Here is a 14161-nt window from a genome sequence, read left to right on the forward strand (position 1 = left end):
GGGGGGGGGGGTCGCCGGGGGCTCGCCCTGGGCCGGCGCCGCTGACCTCGGGGAGCCCTGGGGAAGCTCTGGGCTACCTGGCTGGAGTTGACAGTAACTCGGCTAGATGTGGGGCAGAGGCAGGGTGGAGGAGGAAGGGCAGTTCGCTGGGCTCGGGGAACGCGGCAGGGCTGGGGGTCGGCTTGAGAACATGGGAAGATTTGGTTGGTGGACCGTGCGGTGCGGACAGGATTTCACCCTTTGTGATGAAGCAGAAGAGGAGTTGTCGTTTATTCGCTTGGAAAATTGAGGTGGAGCTGATTTGTCGAGATTGGGCGTGGGAAGGGTTCCGTATCGTAATTTCAATAACTTTTCGTTTAGCGTGGTACTTTGGGAAGAAAGGCTGAAGTTGTTCCCTTGTTGACAGTCTTGAGAAGGGGTTTGCGGGAGGTGCCGTCTGTTCTGACATCTCTCCGCTTCCGCCACGGGAAAAACAGAGAGTGATGTTGTATCCGACTGGGCTGACCTGGAAGAACAAGACCTAAGGTTAAGGGGAGGGGGTGATGAGATACAAGCGGGGAAGGAAAGGACCTTTAGATACGTTGACTTTAGTGACAAGGAAGGGAGGGTTTGAAACAGGGAGAATGAAGAAGACAATGACACCCACCAGCCACATGTCTGGACCGTGGCAGCTGCTCTCAAGCTTGAGTTGTGATTTATAGTTCAGACGAAAGAGATCTAGTGTCATGAAGCCCCTAGCAGGGTAAATCCAGACAATACCTACGGCGAGGACAGGCAGATGAAGAATTGTTAAAGGGGGACTACTGATGGATCTGTTGCATCCATCAAAGACGAAATCGTTAAGGAGAGACCAGGACGTTAAACACAAAGATGAATTCCTAATGCTTGCGCTTCATTTTGTAACACTGGAAATAGATTGCATCAAATTGACTTGAGAAAACGAAGCTTGTTAAGTGGGCTTTGGAAAAAAGCCTCCTTGAAGGGGAAGAAAATCCAGAATAACTTGGATGTGTGCTAAAGTAAAGGGTCTAGACAGCTTAAAAGCAACTTTGCCTTTTAATTTTTAAAATAAATAGAAGACTTTATAACTTGCTATAATAAGTTATAGTGCTTTTTCCTTCTTTTTTGGATCTATCGAAGAAATGACATTAAAATTGTTTTGAATTTTACGTATAATGAGTTTAAGTTTAGTTTTTTTACGCTTCATTGATCACAGGTTCACCTTTTGTTGTTATTGAAGCTAGCGAAAAACTGTTTCAGGTGTATGAGAGGATGTTGTACAGAGATAAAAATTGAATTATATCTGGGTCCTGAAAGGAATAATTATTAACTTGGGGCAGGATGAGGGAAGGAGTGATTTTTGGAATTTTTTAAACAATTGTTATGTGTAGGCTTATGAATAACTTGCAGGTTAAAGAACTTAAGAGCTCAAACAAAAGTTTTAGTTTTTGAGACCAGATTTTCTGTATTAAGATATACTTTTAATATACTATGATAAGTATTTGAGGAAATGGAGTGTGGTGTGTGTGTGTGTGTGTGTGTGTGTGTGTGTGTGTGTCTATATTTATATATATATATATATATTTTTTCCCCCTCTCCAAAATGCTAATGTAAGTATTTTTAAATGGAGAGCTCACTGGAATGGGAATCTGGGATCCTGGCTTTAAATCACAGTTCTCTTACATTGCAGTATAGTCAAGTCCTTGGGCCTTAGTTTCCTTCTCTGTAAAATTAGGATGTTGAACTTTGATTGTAAGGTTACGTCCCCTCTAATGTGCCATGAATGTGAACACACCGTTCTCTTAAGTTGTGCATTGAGAGTATTCCTACCACTCTTGATTGGCATCTTGAGAGGGCTTAGCTTGATCCTTGCTGCTTCTAGACATAGGGACTACTTGGTAGTGTGTGTGCCAGCTGTACCAAGATTGTCTGTTTTAGATTTTGCCACTCTTTACTTTTTTACCCCTTCCATATAGTTAGCAGAAGCTTATTATGAGGAATGTGTCTATCCAGGCAGGGACTAGGCACCAGAGTACTTTCTTTACTTGAGATGTTTAGGGCTTTTTCCCCACATTTCATAGTCATATTTAGTCTCCTACAAAATCTCATTGAGCAATCTCATGGCAGTTTATCCTTGATGACCTTTGTTTCTTCCCTTCTAGTCATACATCTGCTTTATCACCCAAACAATTTCGTAGGAATAACCCTTTTCATCTTTGCAGAAAGTATAATGTCTTGTAGTAGATGGTATCCCAGGAAACTATTATAGACCTCCCTTCTCCTCTTCACTATTGAGACCTGGGCCAAGCCCAGTTTGTTTTCTTGATAATCTATATTGCTGTCAGGCTGGATGGGAAAGTAAACTGGAATGGCCTGGTTGGGTCATCCCTGATCTCTAGCTTCTGAGTGGGTAGGAGTTGGCTGGAAGTGGTAGAGAGTTGGGTGTTGTTATAACCCTTCTAAATACACTTTGTAAATGACCCTTCTAAATATACCTGTCTGCATTTATTCCCTGCACCTCCTCCCGGCATTTTTATTGAGCACCTACCATGTGGCTGAAGGGAGATAGACAGTAAACAAGAAAATATATAGTATTTTTATATCCAGACTTTTAATCCTTTTGTGTTTTAAAATCATTTTATGGGTGTGTGAGTAGATTTCAGACCACTGGTATTCAAAATTAATTCAGTTACCTTTTAACAGAATGGCCTATTATAAATCAGTTTTCTGTAAATTATACTCATGAAATTACAGTTTGTCTCATTCTTAAGAAAACTGTATTTTTTTTTTTGTTGTTAAAGTATAGCTCTTAGGAAACCTTATCTGGATTAGGGGGGATTTTACTTTATTAAAACAAAGCCCAATTTCAAAAGCACCACATAAAGGAACTCTTTTTTTCACAAAAAGAAAAATAATGAAACCTTAAAAGCAGATTATTGAAAACTTTTGTTAAATTATCTTACATTTCAGACTTTATTTTGAAGTAAAGGATGGTTTAAAAAAAAAAAAAAGAAAAGAAAACCCCTCACACCTGTATTGTTCAATCGTTGTGAAGTCCACAGGCCCAGGAACAGCTCCAGGTTGCCCTCTCTTGGTATCTGCCCCACTACAGCTCTCTGCAGCAACCACTGAACTCTGCAGAGTGAGGGCCTCTAGGCTGCCCTAGCTTAGCTTGATCCATTCCTGCTCTCTAGAATCCTGAATTAAAAATAGTCCGGCCATCTGCTGGCAGATGAGACAACAGCTGAGCTATTTTTAGTTTTAAAGAATTTAGGATTGTTGAGGGATTGGGCTTGAAGGTAGCATTGTTTGTCTCACGGGGAGGGGAGGGTGCAGTTGGGCCATATTCCAATCAGGCCTCTTAAGTTTCAAGAGTTTCTTTGATGTTAGGGCTACGACTAGTTAAGCTTTTGCCTCTAACATCAGATATCTATGAAGATATCCTGCAGATGTTAGGATGAATGAGTTCAAGGTTGGAAACTGGCACTGATAAAGAATAAGAGTGAAAGGGGTGACCAGAAGAAGGTTTTAGAGGCAAGGGAGGCATGCAGAGGCAGAGATAAGGGTGGGTTCCTGCAGAGATAGGGGAGAATGATTGAGAAAAAGAGGAATTGTTAGGGAGGTAATTTTTGCATCAGACAGGGTGTGAATTTGTGTTCATCATGTTCTAAAGTGATTCTGCTGTTTTACTGTTTTTATGTAAGTCTGTTATCTATACTTAGTCTCCTCCAGAAATGTAAATAAAACATTTAGGCTAAAAACTTACAGAACTTGCTTCCTTCTGCCCCTCCAGTCTCACCCTTGTTTTGGTTACTGGTGTTATAAAAAGATTGCATGGGTGGAGGGGAAATTATTTGAGTGCTTTTTTTGACCCCAGTTTTATGCTCCTTCTGGTAATATTATTAAGTTTGGTCACTCTTGACCATTTACCAGAAAAAAAAACATTCTCAAATAATGCCCTGCCAACAATTAATTATTTTAATTATAATTTAAAACCATTAACAAGTTTCTTTTTAAACCTTCCATGGTATCTAAAGTAAAAGGTGTTTTCAGTAAGGCAGGCTGCTGGAATTTTTGAGATAGCTAGGAAAGAAGGGCGTAATGAATGAAATAACTGAAAGAAAGATTCTGTTAGGTTTGAGTTAAAAAAAAAATAAGTTTGGGTATACTCTCTTCCATTGTGGAGATTTATACTGCACATTACCATAATTAAGATTCTGAAGAGTGTTCTATGAAAAAGAAAGTGCTCAGTTTTGCTTAACGAAGTTTTTCCTAAATTTATTTGACCCTTTTCAGTGTCTGTTAACACCTAGGAAACATTGTTCCTTGGAATTGACTTTGGGACAGTGTTCAAAGAAAAGACGGACAAAGCAGATACAATAGCCCTAAATACTGATGAAACCATTCTTGAGAAGAGTCATTGGAAATAGATTACATCAAATTGACTTGAGAAAACGAAAGCAAGAGTCCTGTTGACAGTGTGGGAAGGAGAAAGTCAGAAATGAGGTGTAGTTGGACAGAGTGGTATCAAGCTCAGAGGACTGTTTGCTCTCTCGCTCTTTCTTTCTCATCCCATCTAATGGCAGGCAACTGCTTGTCTCTCCTGATGGTGTTTAAGTTTTAGAGAAACTTCTGTTGGTAATTGTTTTGTGAATGGGAAGTAATTTGGGGGGATTATTTGTCATAATATTCCTCATAAAATGGAGGAGGGTATATCTGAAAAAGGAAAATACATGAACAAATTATTGTTGCCTTTCAAAATTAGGTATATTCTTCATTCAGATACTTGTTCAGCTAGTATGTGCCAGATACTGTTTCAGCACTGGCCATGCAACAGTGAGACAAATATGCTTTCATGGAACTTATTTTCTAGTTTGTTGAGGCTGACAGTAAAAAGCAAACTAATATATTGTCAGATTGTTATTATCTGAAGAAATAGTTCAGAAGGGTAAAGGGAGAATGACCAGGAGTGCAACTTTAGGTAGGATTGTCAGGAAAGGCCTTTCCATGATGTGACATTTCAGCAGAGAAGTGACAGAAGAGGGAGATTCAGCCTTTCAAAAACCTGGATGAAACAAATAGAGGGAACAGCAGGACAAGTGTGTGCTTGGTACCTTCCAGGACGAAAGGAAGCTCTTGTGACTGTGGGAGAGTGACAAGCAGGGGGTAGGAGAAGAGGACAACTTTGGATTTTATGGCATCTGGAAGTCACTGGAGAGTTTTACAGGGGGGTGACAAAGCAGATTTATATTTTAAAAGGCTCACTTTGGCCAGAGATGTTGGTGATTTAGAGTTTGCTGGTGGTGGTGGAGGGAATGATGATTGGTTGCATTTGGAATATACTTTAAAGGAGTCGACAGGATTTGCTGATGGGTTGGTTGCATGACAACAGTCATAGCCAGAGCTACAAGGTTGTTGGAGAAGGCATCCACCATGATGGGGAACACAGGAGAGAAACAGCCTTTGGGAAAAAAACTTTATATAGTGAAACATTTTCATTCAACCCTTTATATGTATTTTAGAATTTTTTTAATGATAGAATTTCCTGCTGATGTAATAGGATATTTTCAGAGAAAAGGACACAATTTAAATGATAGGACACATTCTACTGAGAAGGCACAAAACAATTTCAAATTTGAGTTGTCAGGTTTTTTTTTTCAGTGAGGTTTTTTCCTAAGAATGAGCCTTTCACATAGTTTGAGTTACAGTAAACAATTGATCTGGTCCGTTTCTGGGATAGGATCTTTGCAAATGTTATTAATTAAGGATCTCGAGATGAAATCATCTTGGATTTAAGGGTAGGTCCTAAATCCAGTGACTGGTGTGTTATATGTAGAGAAAGGGACACAGAGATACCCAAAGGAAGAAAACCAGGTGAAAATGGAGGCAGGCAGAGACTGGAGTTATGTTGCCATAAGCCAAGAAACACCAGGTGTCACCAGAACCTAGGACAGGGCAAGGAAGGATTCTTCCCTGGAGCCTTCAGTGGTAGTATGGCTCTAACACCTTGAATCCAGACTTCTGGCCTCCAGATCTGTGAGAGACTGAATTTCTAATGTTTTAAACCGCCATGTTTGTGGTAGTTTTTTGAAGCAGCCCTAGGAAACTAGTAACAGTTCCCTTTATCTTAACTTTTCAGACCCAGTTTGATATATCTGAGCTTCCATTGTTAGAGCACAGCATCATATACTTGAACAGTGGGGGTTGTGGGGCACCCACCCTCCCAGCAGCTGAAAATCCAAGCATAACTTTACAGCCGGCCCCCATCATCAGTGGTTCTGCATCCTTGGATTCAGCTAGTCTTGGATCGTGTAGTACTGTAGCGTTTATTAAAGAAAATCCGCATGTAAGTGGACCATTGCAGTTCAAACCCATGTTGTTCAAGTGTCAACTATACATGTTTAAACAGTCAAATACTGTCTTTGGCTGGTCTCTGTTTCATAAATCTAGAAAGGAGTTATTCTGAGGCTTTAGTGTTCATGAATCTTGAGAAACCTCTTTAAAAAAAGAGTCATGGGCCCAAGTATTTAAAAGGTTTGTGTTCCACTTTTGATATTTTTGTCTTGCTTAGATTAAGACTTGATACAACAACATGAGTCTAAGAGCCTATGTTATCTTCTCATTCAGGCGAGGTTGTGAAAAACAATTTTTTTTTTTTTTTTTTTTTTTTTTTTTGCGGTACGCAGGCCTATCACTGCCGTGGCCTCTCCCGTTGCGGGGCACAGGCTCCGGACGGGCAGGCTCAGCGGCCATGGCTCACGGGCCCAGCCGCTCCGCGGCACGTGGGATCTTCCCGGACCGGGGCACGAACCCTCGTCCCCTGCATTGGCAGGCGGACTCTCAACCACTGTGCCACCAGGGAAGACCGTGAAAAACAATTTTTAAAAGTTTTTCATATCACAGTATTACCTCTGGAATTATATTTAGAAAACTCCATGTGGGACAGTTCATTTTTCTCTCTCAACTTGAATCCAACAAGGTATACAGTGAGAATTCACTAATCAGCTGTTTAATAACCTTCATTTTTGTATACCTTGCTGAGAAATTAAATAATAAATACATAAGCAAACAAATAACCCTCATCTTTGTATACCTTGCTGAGAAATTAAATAATAAATATATAAGCAAACAAATAACCCTCATCTTTGTATACCTTGCTGAGAAATTAAATAATAAATACATAAGCAAACAAATAACCCTCATCTTTGTATACCTTGCTGAGAAATTAAATAATAAATATATAAGCAAACAAAGTAGGTATCATGAAAACCAAGCACTATATATTTAGAGGAGAGTCTTTGTGCCTTTACTCAGTTTACTTTTAATTACACATAAGTCCAATAAATTTGGCAGTTTATTTTTTATTTTTTTAAATAAATCCTTTTCAGACTGTTTTCAAAAGCAAAACTAAGGAGAAAAATCACCCATGACAATGGAGATAACCATTGTTACCTTTGTAAAAAACAAAACCAAAAAAAAACTTTATTGAAATTATAGTTTACAGTCTATAAAATATGCCCATTTTAAATGTAATAATTTTTACTGAGTTTCACTGAGTTGTGCAACCATCACCATAATCCAGTTTTAGAACATTTCCATCACCCCAGTAAGAGCCCTAGTGCCCATTTACAATTAACCTCTGTTGCCGTACCCAGCTCCAGGCATCCACTAATCTACTTTCTGTGTCTTTATTTGCCTTTTCTGGACATTTCATATAACTATACGTCATACAAGTGTGGTCTTTTGTGTCTGACTTCACTCAGCATAATGTTTTTGAGGTTCATTCATGTTGTAGCATGTACCAATATTTCATTTCTTTTTATTGCTGAATAGTATTCCATAATGTGGGTTTGCCATATTTTGCTTATCTGTTCACAGTTGATGGGCAGTTGGGTTGAATGAACAGTGCTGCTATGAATATTTGTGTATAAGTCTTTATGTGGGCCTAATTTTTTATTTCTTATGGAAACCTAGGAGTGGAATTCCTGGGTCATATGATAACTTTTTGTTTAACTTTTTATGAAACTAAGTTGTTTTCCAAAGTGGCTGCACTATTTGGGTTTCTCATACATCCTTGCCAGTCAGCATTTGTTATTGTCTGTGTTTTTGGTTTTAGCCATCGTAGTTAATAGGAAGTGTTATTTCATTGAAACACTGTTAGCTTTTTGAAGCATTTTTTCCAGACTTTATTCTATACACATACACATGAACAGATGTACTCTTCCAAAAATTGAGCTGTTTAATTTCTGAGGCAATAATAGGAGGAAAAGGAATAACTAACATTTATTGAATGTTTACTGTAGTCCAAGTTCTTTGCCAATTAAATACTTCATTGGCTATATCTCAGTTAGTTGTCAAAACAATCCTATGTGCTTAGGTGCTATTATTCGCTGCATTTTGCAGATGAAGAAACTGAGGTTTAGGGCTGTGTTTGGCAGCGTTGGAATATGCCTTTTGGCTTAATTTGGCTATCCTGAACTGCACCCTTAATCACAGAACTGTTTACAGGTAACAAATTACAAAATGGGAAACGAGGGCGTCCATAGAAAGAAAGGTACTGCTAAGAAAAGACAAAGGGCAAAATACATAATAGACAAAGAAACAGTCAACCAACAGCAATATATGAAAATATTGCTCTGTACACTTCAGTGACTCTTGAGGGTGTTTATGTGCACACATAATGGCATCCCTGAGTCCATCATGTGAAAGATCATTTTATTATGTGTTTTGCCTAAAAAGTCAGGTAGATTCATGTGTATTTTTCTGTGTCTTTCTAAGATTTTTAACAAAATTTCAAACTAAGATTTTAAACAAAATTTTAAACTAAGATTTTTATTTGAGCCATTTGGAAAATTCAACTGTCGTGTGACTCCCAAGGATTCTGGATAGGCTAGCTTTTATTGTACTTGTACTCCTAACCCTTTTAAAATACTCTCACTTGCTTTCTATCTTAGTATTTATAGCATTTCAAATCATTTTAAGAATTGAAATAAAAAACCAAATGTTATTAAAATGTCATCTTATGGGAAATTACAAATAAGACTTTACCTAAAAATAACTGGTGGTATATCTCAGTGGCTTCTTTTATAAGGATATAAATGTAGTTATTGTGTAATTGTCATAATTTTCAGTTGTATGGTCTCATTGTGTCATATGCATTTTTTTATATGTTGTATCTATGTATCTTCCTATCTAGCATTTTAATAAGGTGTCATTTGTTTAAATGTTTTTGAGTTTGGGAGCATTTACATTTTGCTGCACAGATTTTTCTTTTATTAATCCCTGTGAAATTCATTGAGTGTTATGTATGCAGAATTATTTAAACCTTAAGATGGAGCTTACTGGGTTAGAGTATGGTCATTTACGGTTCTCATTCCTTAGGCAAGATTACCATAAATCCACCTGTGCTGGGTACAGGTGTACAGCACAGTATGAGGAAAATAAGCATATTCACTCTCTTTAGATTATTGGTTTTGATCCCTTTTTAATGTAACCATTCTTTTTCATCGTTCCTTTGCACTTTTTTTTCTTTTCTGTTCTAAAAGTAGGAATCAAATACATAAAAACTACCCTTTATAGTTACGATAGATATACTTTTGTTTTCTGTAAATCTTATTAATTGATTTTTTTCATACTTTTTTTCTTCAGATTTATTAGGGTATATTGCGTTATGTATTTAATAAGTTCACTTTCTCTCTTAGAATTGATAGGTGTTGAAAAGCAATTATTAAGTAAGTTAAAAATGGTTTTTATCACATCTTATTTCATCAGTCATTCTGTTTATTGCTTTGACATTGTATCAGATAGGATTGACTAGTGCTCATTGCCCCTTACATATTTTTTTGTAATGTTGCTTGATTCTTTTTCCAAATAGTTTTAGGATTTTCTTTTATATTCTCTAATGCTTTCTTTTATATTCTCTCAGCAACTTATTCACATAATACTTAATCGGCATTTCTTACCTTATATTCTTACATATCAGATACAAAGTGTTGTAATTGGGAATAAGTTGATTATTTTGTTTCATCAATTTTGTTGGGTTACGTCTTACATGATAATTGAGAATGTGTTTAATGCAGTGATAATCAAAAGCTTATGTGTAATTTCTGATGTGCTTGTATCTTTAGAAATGAAAATGGAACACATGCATCTTATAGTAATAGTGAAGAATAGGAATAAGTTTCAGTATGTTTGATACCAGTTAATAATTAAGTTAACAATTAATTGTTAATAATTTTAGCTTTTAAAGTATATACCAGTTCCGAAATGGGTATTTTATAATGATTAGAGGACGGAAGTTTTATAGTGAATACTAACTGTGTCTACAGATATTTTGCCAGAAGAGACATGGACAGAAATTAAACTTATTAATACATTATCAAAATGTACTTTTTTCCTAAATGCAGTGATGAATCCATGTGTTTGAATATATGAAGTGAAAGTATTTTATTCTCTCTGTTCCCACACCCAACCCCCATTTTTATGGCTATTGGAAAAGACTTGAATGGCTAATTAGAAGGAAAGGTACTTTTGTTAGTAATATGTAGCATATGCTTCCTTAAAAAGTCAATGAATATGCCACATTGTACTGTATCAAGCTTTTCTATGTGATTATATCTTCTTGAGTTGTTTTCCTTTTGAAACAGTTAAAACAAAGATTGTTTCAGTTCTTGAATTTTCTTTTACATTTCAAAAAGTACACTTGATTAGGTAATCAATATGCCCCAATCTGGTTCCCTATAAAAAAGTTGGGCATTCAAATCATAACCATTATAATTCTTTTTGTTTGGTTGGTTTTTCTTGTTTTGAATGAAAAATGGTTTTTTTTTCTGTTTTATTACTAAATTAAAATTATATTTATGATACTAAACAGTTTTAGATTTTATGTCAAATTGAATATCTCTTGATTTTTGTTTTTTTTTTAATACTCCCCCAAATGGTTTCTACTGATTTGGTCTTATTGAAGTTTTCTATTTTTGACATTTCTTAAGGTTATATAATCTTTCATTAATAACAAACAAGGAGCTTTGTTTGATTTTGCCATTTATGCATGCCTACTGCTATTCTGTGTAATAAAGATATCTATCTCTCAGTAGTTTGCTTGACTAAAACCTCTTAATGTAAAGATTTTGGTGATTCAGTAAATTAATGTCCCCAAATATCTTGTCTAGGATAGTCATTGTTAATAAGTTGGCTTTCCAGAAGATGGGTAAGGAAATGAAAATCTTTGAGTTTGTACATTAAATGTCAAGAAATGTTTGCTTTTCCTCAGTTTTTCCATTTTTAAAAAATTTTAATTTTTATCCTGAATTTTTCCTTTAAAAAAATTATCACAATATTTCAGTTCCCTTTTTTTTGGGAACCATTCCTTTTTTGTTCATTTTCTAACCCTACCTAACTCTCCTTGTCTCCCTTCCTTTCTCCTTTTCAAACCCTCAGAATCTTTGTCAGCATTGATGTATGAAAACATTCTTGATTCATAAAGACAAATTTTAAAGCAGTGGAGGTGATTTTAAAATAATCAGTGGGTAACCTGACATCTGGTTAACAACCCTTGATGTGATCTCCCAAATGACCACTAACTTGCAGAAATGGAGGAAAATATACAATGTTGTGGAAACTCATATTGATGACAGTCTGTCACTATACCCAGGAGGAAAGAGCAAAGCTAAAAGAATGAGAGAAAAGAGGCAGATATGGAGGTCAAAAAACGAAACTATTCCACATGGATAATTCTTTTTCCTAAACATAAAACAAGAAAATTAAAAATTAAAAATTGTGAACAAAGCAATAATCAAAGACATACTGAAGGAAACTTCTGCACTGAAAAACACCTGTGTATGAAAACTGCTATATTCCAGGAAGAAAAAAAACCTCAACGTGTAAAGAGACTCATACAAGTCTCAGTTTAGCAATATTATTTTAAATTAAAGATTTTTTAAAATGCCGTGATTTTCTAGGCAGAGAAAATAAGCTTCCAAAGAAGGAATTTTAAGTGTTAAGATTGCAAGTTCAGCCTAGGTATACCTAAGTAATAGGAATTTGCTGAAAATGATAGAACAGCAACTCTGCTAGTAAACTCAGACATACTGTTTTACATGGGTTTTTTTTGTTTTTTTTGTTTTGTTTTTTTTGCAGTACGCGGGTCTCTCACTGCTGTGACCTCTCCTGTTGCGGAGCACAGGCTCCGGACGCACAGGCTCAGTGGCCATGGCTCACGGGCCCAGCCGCTCCGCGGCATGTGGGATCTTCCCGGACCGGGGCACGAACCCGTGTCCCCTGCATCGGCAGGCGCATTCTCAACCACTGCGCCACCAGGGAAGCCCTACATGTTTGTTTTTATAAAATCTGTGTCTTACTCCACCTCTTTCTTTTTCTTTTTCTTTTTCTTTTATAAATTTATTTATTTTTATTTTTGGCTGTGTTGGGTCTTCGTTGCTGCGCATGGGCTTCCGCTAGTTGCGGCAAGCGGGGGCTACTCTTCGTTGCAGTGCGTGGGCTTCTCATTGCTGTGGCTTCTCTTTCTTGCAGAGCACAGGCTGTAGGCACGTGGGCTTCAGTAGTTGTGGCATGCGGGCTTCAGTAGTTGTGGCTTGCGGGCTCTAGAGCGCAGGCTCAGTAGTTGTGGCACACGGAATTAGTTGCTTCACAGCATGTGAGATCTTCCCGGACCAGGGATCGAACCCGTGTCCCTGCATTGTCAGGCAGATTTTTAACCACTGCACCACAGGGAAGTCCCTCTTTTTCTTTTTTTTTCCTTCCCGTCTCCTTCATCTATCCACTCCTTTCTCTCATTCCCTTTATCTCAAATTCTACTTCTAAAAAATTGTTAGAAAATAATGATATATGTTGTGAAGATAGATGTACAAATTTATTCATCATTGTGCTTTTTTAAAAAAGCATTTTATTGGCATATAGTGTATAGTACAATGTTGTGTTGGTTTCTGCTGTACAGCAAAGTGAATCAGTTATACGTATACATATATCACACTTTTTTTTTTAGATTCTTTTGCCATATAGGTCATTACAGAGTATTGAGTAGAGTTCCCTGTCCTAATACAGTAGGTCCTTATTTGTTATCTGTTTTATATATAGTAGTGTGTCTATGTCAATCCCAATCTCCCAATTTATCCCTCCCCCGGTAATCATAAGCTTGTTTTTTACATCTGTGACTCTCATTTCTGTTTTGTAAATTAGTTCATATGTACCATTTTTTTAGATTCCACATATAAGTGATATCATATGATATTTGTCTTTCTCTGAGTTACTTCACTCAGCATGACAATCTCTAGGTCCATCCATGTCACTGCAAATGGCATCATTTCGTTCTTTTTTACGGATAATACTCCACTGCATATATGTACCACATCTTCTTTATCCATTCAGCCATTGATGGACATTTAGGTTGCTTCCATGTCCTCACTTTTGTCAATAGTGCTGCAGTGATCGTTGGGATGCATGTGTCTTTTCAAACTATGGTTTTCTCTGGATATATGCCCAGGAATGGGATTGCTGGATCATATGGTAGCTATAATCTTAGTTTCTTAAGGGACCTCCATACTGTTCTCTGTAGTGGCTGTACAAATTTACATTCCTACCAACTATGTAGGAGGGTTTCTTTTTCTCCACACCCTCTCCAGCATTTATTGTTTGTAGAATTTTTGATAATGGTCATTCTGACTGGTGTGAGGTGATACCTCATAGTAGTTTTTTTTTTTTTTTTACATCTTTATTGGAGTATAATTGCTTTACAATATTGTGTTAGTTTCTGCTGTATAACAAAGTGAATCAGCTATATGTACACATATATCCCCATATCCCCTCCCTCTTGCGTCTCCCTCCCACCCTCCCTATCACAGCCCTCTAGGTGGTCACAAAGCACAGAGCTGATCTCCTTGTGCTATGGGGTTGCTTCCCACTAGGTATCTGTTTTACATTTGGTAGTATATATATGTCAATGCCACTCTCTCACTTCGTCCCAGCTTACCCTTCCCCCTCCCCCTGTCCTCAAGTCCATTCTCTATGTCTGCATCTTTATTCCTGTCCAGCCCCTAGGTTCTTCAGAACCTTTTTTTCAGATTCCATATATATGTGTTAGCATATGGTATTTGATTTTCTCTTTCTGACTTACTTCATTCTGTATGACAGACTCTAGGTCCAT

General features: G+C 37.2%; 1 protein-coding gene across 1 annotated transcript in view; it reads left to right on the forward strand.

Moving 5' to 3' along the window:
* Positions 1-14161, forward strand: part of ARFGEF1 (ARF guanine nucleotide exchange factor 1) — a 144697-nt gene that overhangs the window by 929 nt on the left and 129607 nt on the right. The window lies entirely within an intron of this gene.

Source organism: Physeter macrocephalus, chromosome 15 (assembly GCF_002837175.3).
Source record: "Physeter macrocephalus isolate SW-GA chromosome 15, ASM283717v5, whole genome shotgun sequence".
NCBI classification, from domain to species: Eukaryota; Metazoa; Chordata; class Mammalia; order Artiodactyla; family Physeteridae; genus Physeter; species Physeter macrocephalus.